At 38.2% G+C, this 14,393-nt stretch overlaps 1 protein-coding gene across 2 annotated transcripts in view; it reads left to right on the top strand.

Moving 5' to 3' along the window:
* Nucleotides 1–14,393, top strand: part of C7H2orf88 (chromosome 7 C2orf88 homolog) — a 64,580-nt gene continuing 50,187 nt past the window's right edge. For both annotated transcript variants that reach the window (XM_073807492.1, XM_073807491.1), the window contains exon 1: nt 1–95. The gene's annotated coding sequence lies outside the window, so the exon portion shown is untranslated. The remainder of the gene's footprint in view (nt 96–14,393) is intronic.

The following is a 14,393-nucleotide window of genomic DNA, read 5'->3' as shown; positions in this document are numbered from 1 at the left end:
TGGGAGCCAGCTGCTGCCGCCTTTCAGGAGCCTTCGCCTATTTCTACACACCTCATAGGACATCTGTTGTGGATTGTTTGGATTTCAGTTTTAAGGTAGAGTTTTTCTTAACAACTTCTAATATTAGATATTTTGCTTTTTAGTGATCGACACAATAAACCTAATATTATTACTTTTTATCCATCTCTGAATATAACATAAATATATAGATTTTTTTTAACTACAGTGGAGTATTTATGAAGTCAGGAGCTTTGGTGATTTTTAAAAACATTCCTTTCTGTGCCTTTTAGACCTGACACATTCTCGAGTGGTCTAGGACTATACCCACGTTTACACCCACTTCTAAGAGCGTAGGATGTGGTGTTAAACATGACCCAGAAACTCTCAAATTTGAACTTTTCTCCTGAAAAACCTATCCCTGGCCTTCTTGTATAGTCACTGTTTCTGCTTCCACTGCTGATGGAGATTTGTTTTCTTGCCCCTGGTCCTTGCAGCAGGATACAGCTCAGCTAATAGCAGTGAAGCAGGAGTTTCCAGAGGAACCAGGGGTTGTGCCAGAACTTGATGAGGGGCAGACAGGCCATATTAGTGGAGAAGTCTCTCCAGCGAGAAGGAATGTAGTCAGTACTGTAGCCTCACACTGGCTGAGTACTTCCGGATACTCCTGATAGTTCAGCCCCTCTTACTGTCCAAGCTGCTTATTTCCAGAGTCCCCAGATACTTCCCAACGTATTCACATCATTCAGTCAACCATCCATCCATTCTTTGATCCCCGTGGCTGCTTGGAAGTCTCACCCTCTCTCCCTGCTCATTTTCTTACTGCCGTCCAGTCTCTTAAGTCAATTCCACAGGATCCTCTGAAAGCCCTATTCCTTTGCAAACCCACTTCCCTCAACCTATTTACAGAATATTCCTTCGCATCTTTATTTTGGACCTTATTCATTTCCAACCCTCTCAAACAGAGCCTGCTCTTTGTCCATACCGTAATCTCATAAACCAGAGCCAGGAGACAGGTTGTCATCCACTTTAGCCACCTAGACCACTTCCAGACCTTTCTTATTTTCATGAGAAGCCCTTCTTCATTTGGGAGACAACATGCATTTAGAATCATGAGATTTGGATTTGGACCCATATTTTGAGATGTTGGATAGATCACCCAACGTTTCTGAGCCTCAATTTCCACATCTGAAAAAGAGGGATAATTCTTACAAGGCTATGGAGATTAAACTTATTCTTTTCACAAATCTTTGCTGATTACCATGTGCCAGGCACTTTTCTAAGTACTGAACAAAACAGTTCCTTCTCGTGGAGCTTGTGGTTTCATGAGGCAAGAAAGTCGAATATATACACATAATTACAAAATCGAATATGAAAGAAAATATAGGGTGTTGTAACAAAGGTTTTTAGAGGTATAATTTAGATGGTGGAGAGGTGGTCAGGAGGCAAGGCCTTAGGAGGTGACATTTAAAGTGAGAACAGCAGGATAGGTAGGTTTTAGGCAATGGAGCGAAGGATGGAGAGGGCATTGCAGACTGAGGGGATTGCAGAGGGCTTTGTGAGAGGCAGAGTGTGGTTAGAGATGTAGGCTGGGGACCGAATTTGTGGGACCTGAATGTGAAGTCCAGATGAAGGAGTTTTCATTTTAAATGCAATGAGAAGCAATGACTTTAAGCAAGGGTGTAACACTACTTATGCATTTAAAAGATCTCTCTGAGGACAGCATTTGGAACATAGTACTTACTCGGTAATTGAAGTCACATTCACGTAGGCCTTGCTCTGCAATATTTATTGAGTGTAGTCCCCCTGGGTCACAGTTTTTCTCTCTACCCGAGACTCCTGCTATCTCCTGTTGATTAGCTCAGCTTCCGCAACTCCTTCAGAGCTCCTGACATCCACAACTCCAGGGGCCACCCTACGTGAGACATCCCATATGCCAATAAACTCCTCTGACCGCAATTTCTTTCTAATTCCTACCACACCTACACATCTCCAGGCCTCCAGGGTGGTAGAATATGAGGATGGAAAGATGGGCACGAGCCAGGTTGTGAAAGGTTGCTTTGATGCTAATGAACTTGAAATTTAATCCTGTAAGAATAGGAAAGCAGCACGGATGGTGGCACTTACTGTTGCCTGTGCTTGAAACGCCCCCACTTCCCGGGATCCCCTTCAAGCTCCTAGTCATCCTTTAGAGTCTGGCTTGTCTTCCGTCTCTGCTAGGAAGACTGCCTTAGCAAAGAAGGTAGTTAAGCATGTTACATGTTGTGTCGAGCTCTTGGTGCTCTTATGCTGTATAATCACATGCTTATTTTTGGTCTCCCCTATAAGTCTGAACTCCTTGAGAGCAAGAACTTGTATTCTTATTATATCCTCAGTACCTGACATAAAGGATTTCATTAAAATTTGATTTTGTCAAGTTTTTTAAGTTCTCACCTTCCACTAAAAAGTAAAACACCCTAATAAAAGTTTGGCAAATTGGAAGTAAAGATTGGTAGTTTCCTCATGTAATCATCTAAAACTGTGTTACTTTGCTAAAGTTTACCCAGATATCTTTGCTCTAAAAGTTGGCACCAGATTCGTTTTTTTTAATAAATGTATTTGTTTATTTTGGGCTGCATTGGGTCTTCATTGCGGTGCGCGGGCTTCTCATTGCAGTGGCTTCTCGTCGCTGAGCATGGGCTCTAGGCACGTGGGCTTCAGTAGTTGTGGCACATGGGCTCAGTAGTTGTGGCTCGTGGGCTCTAGAGCGCAGGCTCAGTAGTTGTGGCACATGGGCTTAGTTGCTCCACAGCATGTGGAATCTTCCTGGACCAGGGCTCGAACCCATGTCCCCTACGTTGGCAGGCAGATTCCTAACCACTGCACCACCAGGGAAGTCCGGCAGCACATTTTAAGAAAACTTTATATTTTTATCAGTTTTAATTTTTTGATTCAAATATCAAAATATATAAAAAGAATTTATAGGGCTTCCCTCCCTCTAGAGCCCGCGAGCCACAACTACTGAGCCCACATGCCACAAATACTGAAGCCCGTGCGTCTAGAGCCCTGGCTCCACCACAAGAGAAGCCACCGCAGTGAAAAGCCCGCACACCGCAAGGAAGAGTAGCCCCCGCTCGCCGCAACTAGAGGAAGCCCGCGTGCAGCAACAAAGACCCAAACACAGCCAAAAATAAATAAATTAAATAAATTTTTTAAAAAAAAAGAATTTATAGAAGTCTCATTCCTGCCTGTGCCTTTTCACCCTTTTCCCTCTAGCTACTATAGATTACCATTTTTATTAGTTTATTTTTTGTCCTTTCAGTATCTCTTTATGCAAAAACAAGCAAATATGAATGTATTCTTATAAAAAAGATAGCCTAAAATATACACTCTTTTATTCGTTGCTTTTTTTAACATCAAAATTTATTCTAGAGATGTCTCCAAGTCAGTAGTTGATAGAGCTCTTCCTTAACCTTTCTTGTGGATGCACAGTTTTTTATATACCATGATTTATTCAGCCAGTCCCCTACTGCTGGATGCTCTGTTCTAGTCTTTTGCTTTTACAAACAATTCTGCAAAGGATAACCTAGCACAACGGTCATTTCAAATTAGCACAGATATATAGATAGGCACGCACATGTATATACATGTATGTATGTATGTTATATATGATATCTATATCTGCCTGTATATATATATATATATATATATATATACACACACACACACACATATATATACACATACATGCACATATGTATGAGATTCCTGGAAATTAGATCATTACATCAAGAGTAAATTCATCTGAAATTTTGGTAGGTAATTCCAGAAATTCCTTCCTGATGGTTATTCCATTTTCTACACCTTCCAGCAATGTTTGAAAGTGTCCATTTCCCCATAGCCTCTCCAACAGTGTGTTATAAGACTTTTGGATTTTGCCAATCTGATAGTTGAGGAATTATAGCTCAGGGTAATATTAATTTGCATTTTTACTAGTGAAGTTAGCACCATCTCATATGTTTAGTGGCTATGCTATTGGTTTTATTTCTGTGACCTTTCCGTTCATATCTTTTGCTTACTTTTCTAAAAAGTTGGTCTTTTTCTTCTCTATTCCTAAAAGTTTTTAATGTCTGTTGAGAATGTAAGCATTCAGTATATGCTATGAGTTGCAAATGTCTTTCCTATTTTGTTATATTTGTTTTAACTCTGCTAATGGTGTATTTCTGACATGCACAAGTGTTTATTTGTGTTTACTTTTAACTGTTAGCCTTTCCAAAATTTGAGTCATAGTTAAATGGTTATGATAAAGTACTTTCCCAAGGTTATAATAAAAACCACCTATGTTGTTTTCTAATACTTCTATAATTTCTTTTTTTTTTTACATTTAAAGTTTGATCCGTTTGGACCTATTTGTTTAACTTGATACATTGCATCACTATGGAACCTGCTTTATTTTTTTCCAAATTGCTACCCAGTTTTCCCAACACTATTTATCAAAAAATCTATCTTAAAAAAAAAAAAGGTCTATCTTTACTGTTTGATTTGATGTGCAGTCCTCATTGTGCACTAAATTCCCATAGGTATTCAAGTCTATCTCTGGACTTTCTATTCTGTTTGATTAGTCTTTTCATGAGCCAATCCTATACTTTTAATTATTGATGCATTATAGTATATTTACATATCTGGTAGGGGTAGTACCCTTATTGCTCTTTATCAGAATTTTCCAGGCTGTTCTTCTTTGTTCACTTTTTTTTTTCCGGTGCACTTTAAAATTGGTTTATCTAGCTCCAGAAAATAATCTGTATTCTTATTATGTTTGTTCCTTGATAATTTATAAAAATGACACACTGCTTTATGATATTGTCTTCCCATTAAAGAACACAGTACATCTTTACATTAATCCAAGTTAACTTAGAATTTTTTTATTGCAATATAATTGAAATGTAACATTTAGTTTTTAGTTTCAGGTGTACAACATAATGATTCAATATATGTATGTATTGTGAAATGAGGTCACAATAAATCTAGTTAACATCCATCACCACAGAGTTACACTTTTTTTTTCTAGTGATAAGAACTTTTAAGATCTACTTTCTTACTTTCAAATATACAATACAGTATTAATTATAGTCACCGTGCTGTACATCACATTCCCAGGACTTATTTATTTTATAACTGGAAGTTTGTACTTTTTGACCCCCTGAACTTCACCCATTTTGCCCACCTCACCCCCACCTCTGGCAATGACCAATCTGTTCTCTGTATCTATGAGTTCAGGGTTTTTTTGTTTTGGTTTTGGTTTTGGTTCCACATATAAGTAAGATCATACAATATTTGTCTTTCTCCAAGTTATTTCACTCAGCATAATGCTCTCAAGGTCCAAATGGCAGGATTTCCTTATTTTTATGGCTGAATTATTATAAGTAAAAATAAAAATAAAAATATTTATTCAACATCTGCTTTGTCCATTCATCCATCAATGGACACTTAGGTTTCTTCCATATCTTGGCTCTTGTGAATAATGCTGCAATAAGCATGGGGGTATCTTTTCAAGTTAGTGTTTTTGTTTCCTTCAGAAAAATACCCAGAAGTGGAATTGCTGGATCATATAGTAGTTCTATTTTTAAGTTGTTTTTTTTTTAATTTTTATTTTATATTGGAGTATAGTTGATTTACAGTGTTGTGTTAGTTTCAGGTGTACAGCAAAGTGATTCAGTTATACATATATCTTCTTTTTCAGATTCTTTTTCCATTTAGGTTATAACAGACTATTGAGTAGAGTTCCCTGTGCTATACAGTAGGTCCTTGTTGATTATTTTATATATAGTAGCATGTATATGTTAATCCCAAACTCCTAATTTATCCCTCCCCCTCTGCCTTTCCCCTTTGGTAATGATAAATTTGTTTTCGAAGACTGTGAGTCTGTTTCTGTTTTGTAAATAAGCTCATTTGTAGCATTTTTTTAGAGTCCACATGTAAGTGATATCATATATTTGTCTTTCTCTGTCTGACCTACTTCACTTAGTATGATAATCTCCAGGTCCATCCATGTTGCTGCAAATGACATTTCATTCTTTTTATGGCTGAGTAATATTCCATTGTATGTATGTACCACATCTTTATCTACTCCTCTGTCAATGGACATTTAGCTTGTTTCCGTGTCCTGGCTATTATAAATAGTGCTGCAATGAACGTTGGGGTGCATGTTAACTTTTTGAATTATGGTTTTCTCCAGATATATGTCCAGGAGTAGGATTGCTGAACCATATGGTAGTTCTATTTTTAAGTTTTTGATGAACCTCCATACTGTTTTCCATAGCGGCTGTACCAGGTTACATTCCCACCAACAGTGCGCAAGGGTTCTTTTTTCCCCATATCCTCCCAAGTTAACTTGTATATTCTTTGTATTAGAAAGATTCTCCTTTAGGTTCTGGGGGTCTACTTATCCCATTATTTCTGTCATTGTTTGTTATTTTAATTGATTGATTAACTTCTGTATATTAACCATTTTATATCTTACTACCTTGATGAATTCTCTTTAGTAGTCATTTTCATTTGCTATCTCTGGACTTTTCAGGTGTACAATCATACCATCTGCAAATATGGAGATAATTTAAATTTTTTTCCAATTTTTGTACCTTTAATTTTCTATGGTTTTGGAAGTATTAGGCAATTAATTAGTGTGAAGTAGTAGTGATCATTGTGGGCATCTTTGTCTAGTTCCTGACTTTAGGAGGAATATCTTCAGTGTTTCTCCATTAGGAAGTATGTTAGCCTTAGGGCTGAGATATAATATGTAGAATCATATAAATGAAGTTTTCATCCACTCTTATTTTGAGTGTGTTTTTTTTTTAAATCAAGGGTGGATTTGGTTTTTGTCAACTTCCTTTTCTATGACTATATATATAAACGTAATTTTTTCTATGGATTTATTAATATGCTAAAATACATGACTAAATTTTGTACTATTGAACTATTCTGACATTCTTGTACAGGAGGTAGGGAGGAACCTAATTTGATTATGACAGATTATTCTCTTAAAGTGCTGTTTATTAATATTTTGTCTTTTTGAAATGATATTCATAAGTATAATTCATCATCTTTTTGCAGTCTATCAGGTTTTAGTATCAATGTTGTAATTTATAAAATAATTGGGAAGTTTTCATTTTTCTGAGATCTGGGCAGTTTAAATAGCATTAGAATTACCTACTCTCTAAAGATTCCTCTGTTAGACTAGATAATGGCACTTTTTAGGGGGTGGAGTAGATATTTGCAATACATATAACAACAATTAAACTAGTTTGCAACCACTTCTTTAGGATTTCCCTCAGTTCCAATATACAACTTTAGTATTATCTTATAATGTTTAACCTTGATACTCTTTACTATGCTCAGGCTACTACAACCTAATTTATCAATTTCAGTGGAAATCAAGCTCAGTAGAATTCCTAAATCTGCTGGGGTAAGTTTTGGTAGATTACTTTTTCCTGGAAAATTATCCATTTATTTATTTTTCATAGACTTGTGCAAAGTAGCTTTATAATCCCTTTTGTTTTTGTGATTATTTCCATCTTTTCGTATCTTTTTTTTGTGACTATTTGATATATTTTGTATTGGAAAGTAAATTAAAGTGTCCTATTTGTAGTGCATTTCTGTTTCTCTTTGTATAGTCTATAGGTTTTTACTTCATTAAAGTTACTGCTAGGTTATTTGGTACATAGGTATTCATATCTTATATTCCTTGTGAATTCTTACCCTTAGCATTAAAAAAAAAAAAGTCTTTTAAAATTGCTTTTTGATTTCAGTTCTGTACTCATTGATATCAAAATCACTGCCCATGCTTTCTTTTTGTTTGTTCATCCTTTTAGTTTTATCTTTACTGAATTGCATTGCCTCTGGAGTGCATCTTGTTTACAGTATAGGGCTCGGTTTTGCTTTACAATAGAAGTATGACCTGTATCATGCACACAAAACCCAAAAGTCACATTTTCTTATGTTCCACTGGCCAAAGCAAATTTCATGGAGAAGAGATATATGCCTGTAGGCAGATCTGCCCCGTGAAGAAACTGTGCAGTAGAGAGATGCTTTTCCAAGCCTTACTTAAGAATCCATGTGTCGACTGCAAAAAAAAAAGCATAATGTGAGAGCTATGAGTTCAGTTTTATTTGAGGCTTACTGAGGACTATAGCCCAGGAGATAGCCTCTCAGATAGCTCTGAGGAACTGCTCTAAAAAAGTAGGGGGGAAGTCAGTATACATATGATTTTAGTGAAGGGGGTACACGCAATCAAGCACACATCTCGGTAGAAGGTTGCTGTAAGTCACAAGGTACAGATATCTTAGTTAATGATTTAGTGCTTTTCTAAGCATGAGAAGATACAAGAAATTGGGTTCATAAAATTTTCTCCTGAAAATATTTATCTGAAGGCCTTCTTCTGCCAGTTTTTCCCAGAACACAGAGTGCCTCATCCCGGTTCTCCACCCTGAACTCTTTTCAGGGTGTGTTGAAGGTCAGTGACTGCAGTGGCTAGTGACTTCATTCTTATAGAACCAGATGGCAAGCGTGCATGCAGTAGAAGAGAAAGCCAGCATCTGAACATGTGCTCCCCAGAGAACACTGATGGCCATTGGGTGTTGGCCACAGAAGCAGGGACACCCAACACACAGAACTGCAGTTTTCCCCAGTCAAGGAAGGAGATATTTTTCTCTCCCCTCCTTCTGCACTTTGCCTCAAATACAGAAGAGCGAGAGAGGGGACTTGGAGGTGCTGGAAGCCAGACCCTTGCCCTTTCTTCTCACTCTAACCTGATAGAGCCATAGCTTTAGCCTAAGTTAAGAGAGCATAGGAGAAAAGCTAACAATCAGAATAATGTATTTCTGATGGTTGGAAATGGCTGACTGGCTGTACAATCTGGCCAAGAGAATTAAAGTAGCCTCTCCACAGCAGAAAGCGGAATTTAAGAGAGTACAGAGACTGAAGAAAAGAAATAAGAAGCAGAGGTGGAAGATGCAGGAGAGAAAGGGGCATAACTAATGGAGCAGGGTCCTCAAGGAAGTTGAAAGATTTGGAGTCAATAAAGCCTGGATTTGAAGAGGAGGGAACAAATTTCATCCTTCAAAAACAGAGGAAACGGGACTTCCCTGGTGGCCCAGTGGTTAAGAATCCACCTGCCAATGCAGGGGACATGGGTTCGAGCCCTGGTCTGGGAAGCTCCCACAATTCTTAGATGCCTCGGAGCAACTAAGCCCATGTGCCACAGCTAGTGAGCTTATGCTCTAGAGCCCATGAGCCACAACTACTGAAGCCCATGCACCTAGAGCCTGTGCTCCACAACAAGAGAAGGCACAGCAATGAGAAGCCCATGCACCACAATGAAGAGTAGACCCCGCTCACAGCAACTAGAGAAAACCCAACCACAGCAATGAAGACCCAATGCAACAAAAAAAATAATAATAATAAATAATTTTTTTTAAATGGAGGAAAGGTGTTAAGAATGGGTATGAATATAGGTGATTGTGCACAGAGGAGTCTGGAAAGCTGATAACCTGAGTTTTTTTAATGAAGTAGGAAATAAGGATGTCTGGAGAGAACGAGGACAGCTGGAACAGTGAGGAAGGTTTAGAATTACATTGAAATACTAAAGTTGAATTTGACCTAAGGTAGAGAGATAAAAATAAATTACTTTTTTCTGTACTAGCAACAAGTTATAAAAGAGAAAAAGATAACAATGGATCATCTGAAAAAATTTTATACAAAGATGTTAAACTATCTGTTTTTAGATAGAAAGATTTAATATCATAAAAACATGAATTCTCCCCAAATTAAGCAAATGTAATACAATTCTAATTTAAATGTGAATAAGATGGGGGGTGGATAAAGTGATCTTAAAGGTTATTGGAATTATAAATGTAAATAAGACCAGTAAAGAATGACTTGCTTCATATGATTGAAGCATATCATGACCTCCTTATTGGCTTTGGTTTGGGCTTAGAAAGAGACAAGTCAGGGAACAGATTAGAGAGCTCAAAAATAGATCCCAGTACACGCAGATATTTGATGTATAACAAAAATGATATTTCAGTTGAAAGGGAAGAAATGGGTTATTTTTAAAACAGTGCTAACCCAACAACCTACTCATCTGGGAAAAAGTATATCAGATAACTTCCAGATTGACTAAAGAAAAGAAAGAAGAAATAATAGGTTTTATATACACACAAATATCCCTCAGGTTGTTGAGTAACCAAGACAGGGCCATGAAGCTGTAAAGGAGAAGACACACATTTTAAAATTTAATCCATTTAGAAAGATTAAATGTAAACCAGAAAGAAATGAATGTTGTGCTTTAATAAAAACTTTACTTTAAAAAAGGAAATGATAACTTAGGGGAAATTATTTGATATACATGATAGAGAAGATCTAAACTATACAAAAGTGCTCACTAATGGAGAAAAAACATAAATGACCAAAAAGAAAAATGGGGAAATGAGATTTGGAGAAAGCAATCCAAGTGGCCAATACATGTGAATTTATGCTCAACCTTGCCAGGAGTTAGGGAAATAGAGTAACAATGACACAGCCTCTCAAAGCCGTTAGATTAGCAAAAGCTGAGAGTGAAAATACCTGCTGTTGAAGAAATCTGGGGAGAAGGGTACTCTCATGCATATGGAAATGGTCATTGTTTCAGCCATTTTTGAAAAGAAATGCAGTATTAGCTATTGAAATTAATAATACTTTTAGGAATATATTCCACGGGAATAAAATCTCTCCTAGATTAGGTATATAAATGTTTATTAGGTATGTATATGCTTATGTTTATTGTACATTGTACTAGTCAAAGACTGAAAACAAAGTGAATGCCCCTCAGGAAGTGAATGACCAAGTATTTATGGCACACGTATATCAGGTATTACGCAGCCATTGAAAGAAATAAATGAGGTTCCTGTGAAGCATTTCCCCTGAGCTAGGCAGTCATATGACCCTTACAACAACCTGATGAAGTAGGTGGTAATAATGTTACAGGTAAGGGAACTAAAACACACAGAGTTTTTAAAAAGTTGTCCAAGGCCTCATAGAATTATATTCAAAATCATTGTATTTTCTCCTTTATGCCAGTTGACTTGGAGAGATTTTCATAATACTGTTCAGTATGAAAATCTTAATATATAGAATTTTATATAATAAGATCACATTATTATAAAAACAAGTGGCCCCCTAAACTTTGTTCCCAGATACACACAACCTCCATAGCATGCTATATATCTAGAATATGTTTGTATACCATAAAAGTATGGAGGGTTACACATGAAGTAACTATTTCTTATGGAAGAAGTAAATTTACTATTCATGGTAAAAAAAAAAAATTATGTAGCCTCTAATTCCATACAGCTATTTATGAAAGAATGATTATCTGAGGAGAAGAGTGGATTCTTTGTGATTTTTATTTTTACCTTGGTTTTTACTGACTTTTTTTTTTTTGGTACGCGGGCCTCTCACTGTTGTGGCCTCTCCCGTTGTGGAGCACAGGCTCTGGACGTGCAGGCTCAGCGACCATGGCTCATGGGCCTAGCAGCTCCACGGCATGTGGGATATTCCCGGACCGGGGCACGAACCCATGTCCCCTGCATTGGCAGGTGGACTCTCAACCACTGCGCCACCAGGGAAGCCCATTTACCTTGGTTTTTAATTTTTAATTGCATTATTTTTTAAATAAGCATGCAGGATTGAGGGAAAGGAAAGTGATATCCATTGTGGGAAAAAAAAACTAAGTTAATGGGGACATAACAATGATAATATTTCTATAAATCCACCTCAAAATTATTTCCCCCGTGTCTCTAGAACTTAAAAAGTTAATGCTAACGAGAAGGTATGGTGATGATATTTAAGACTTAATATGTAAGACTGTAAACGTCAGGTCATGAAAGCAAAGGTTTTTTTTTAGCAGAAGTTAAATTGAATCTTTATTTTAATATGTATGCAGACCCCTCGACAAGCAGGGGTCTTAAATTTCACTTAAATGTGCTGACATACCATTTCTTACATTAATTAATCTGAAGCAAATTAAAATGTGTTTCACTTATCGATGAGGAACCAGTGAGAATTTTTTGACATTCCTGTATAAATATTTACATATTTTAAATGAATTTTGTTATACACAAACTGTAATGTTATTTTTAATTTTATTGATTAAATTATAAATTCCTGAGGAGCTCCACAGTCTTATAATATCATTAAAGAAGTTTATCTTTTTTTAAATTCTGTTCTCCATGGATAACATCATCTCTAGCATTATGCAGACACTGGGGTGGAGAAGAAGGGTGAAACCAAGCCCCCAAGCTCCCACTGAACAAGGGAAAGTGTGTAAGAGGCTGATCTAAAAGGGTGATGAAGGAAGTTCCCTGATGGCCTAGGGGTTAGAATTCTGGGCTTTCACTGTTGTGGCCTGGGTTCAATCCCCGGTCGGGGAACTGAGATCCCACAAGCTGAGAGATGTAACCAAAAAATAAATAAATAAACTAATTTTTAAGAAAATAAATAAAATAAAAGGGCGATGAAGCATAGCAGAGAGTATGATCCCACAGCAGAAGCCTCAAGAAGTGGGGAAAATGCTCATGTTTGGAGACATGTGTGGGCAGAGAATCTTATATCTGTTTTGGAGGGAGGGCTGCAGGAGAAGGGCTGTCGTCAGAGGAGGACCGGGTTTCCCTTAGGGCCTGGAGGTAGAGAGACTCCTATGATAAGATGAGGATGTAGGAGGTTGACTAGACGGGGATTAGGATTCCAAAGGCTGCAGTGAAAGGAGCTGAGATGAAGAATGATAGTGGGATTTACCAGGCTGAGAAAACAGAGGACAGGAATAAAAGAACTAGAGAAGGTAGGTGGTTTTAGCTGGGATTGAGTACTTGCCTCTCTCCCTCTGCTTGAGAGTTACGATTAGCAGTGATTGGCCTCCACCCAATTTAGTACAAATTCTATTGGTGTTGTAACTGCCTAAGGGGCCCAGGCAGTCGGACTTGTCTCGGGAGTTTTTTTATATGGGCCTGGAGACAGTGGTGGAGCTGCAGGGCAGGACCTCCAAGGTGGTTCATGGGAGTTCTAGGTTGATGAATACTATTTTGCTGAGCTGTTGTGTTCTCACTTTCTAACAATCGTATTTTTGTGAGTATAAAATATTCACTCTTTGGTTATGAGCTAAACTATTTGGACTCAATTTCTGGAGATGCTTGGGTTTTTTCCATCAAATTCAGGACATGACCTATTTTGATTTGTGAAGTAGAGCTGCTAGCGTGTCACAGTTCTGTCGTATTTGGCTGTGAGTAGAACTCATTTCTTTGAGCTCCCTTTGTATTGTGAAGCTTGGTGTTCCAAGTTCTCTTGTCCCTAAGGTCCTTGGCTGGGGACTGCTTTGTAACCACATTCTTCTAGCCAACATGACGTAAAGTAGTAGAACTTGCCAGTAACATTCAATATCTCAGACTGAGAGATCACTTTAAGAAAAAAGCCTGAAGGGGCTTCCCTGGTGGCGCAGTGGTTAAGAATCTGCCTGCCAGTGCAGGGAACACAGGTTCGAGCCCTGGTCCGGCAAGATCCCACGTGCCGCGGAGCAACTAAGCCCATGTTCCACAACTACTGAGCCTGCGCTCTAGAGCCAGTGAGCCACAACTACTGAAGCCCGTGAGCCACAGCTACTGAAGCCCGCATGCCTAGAGCCCGTGCTCTGCAACAAGTGAAGCCACTGCAATGAAAAGCCCACGAACAGCAGCGAAGACCCAACGCAACCAAAAATAAATTAATTAATTAAAAAAAAAAAGAGAAAAGGCTGAATTCAGTGACTCACAAAACCAGACTTTTGCCATACACAGGAGGGGAAAGTATCAAGGAAGCCAATGAAGAAATGTGAAAAAATTCAAGTTGCAGTAATCTATTCTTAAGAGCCATTGTTGGCCCTAATTGTTCTTTAACTTCTCCAACTGCTGTCTCTATCTGAAAACATTAAGGTATTATGAACTGGAATTTGCCAGTGCCAAACCAGAAGAATGTATGAGTTTGGAATTTCATTGCAAATAAAACTTTATTGAACACTTTCTGTTAATGTTTCAATTAGGAGTTGAGATTTTTTTTATAGTGTTTATTTATTTGTTTGTTTATTTGTTTGTTTGTGGCTGCATTGGGTCTCCGTTGCTGCGCGCGGGCTTTCCCCAGCCACGGAGAGCGGGGGCCACTCCTTGCTGTGGTGCAGGGACCCCTCACTGCGGTTGCCTCCCTCATTGTGGGGCACAGGCTCCAGGCACACAGGCTTCAGTAGTTGTGGCTCACAGTCTCAGTAGTTGTGGCTCACGGGCCCCAGAGCGCAGGCTCAGCAGTTGCGGCGCACGGGCTCGGCCACTCCACAGCATGTGGGATCCTCCCAGACGAGGGAT

The sequence above is a fragment of the Tursiops truncatus genome, chromosome 7 (assembly GCF_011762595.2).
Source record: "Tursiops truncatus isolate mTurTru1 chromosome 7, mTurTru1.mat.Y, whole genome shotgun sequence".
Taxonomy (NCBI): Eukaryota; Metazoa; Chordata; class Mammalia; order Artiodactyla; family Delphinidae; genus Tursiops; species Tursiops truncatus.
Note: the sequence above shows the minus strand (reverse complement) of the source record. Positions and strands in the feature narration are given on the sequence as shown.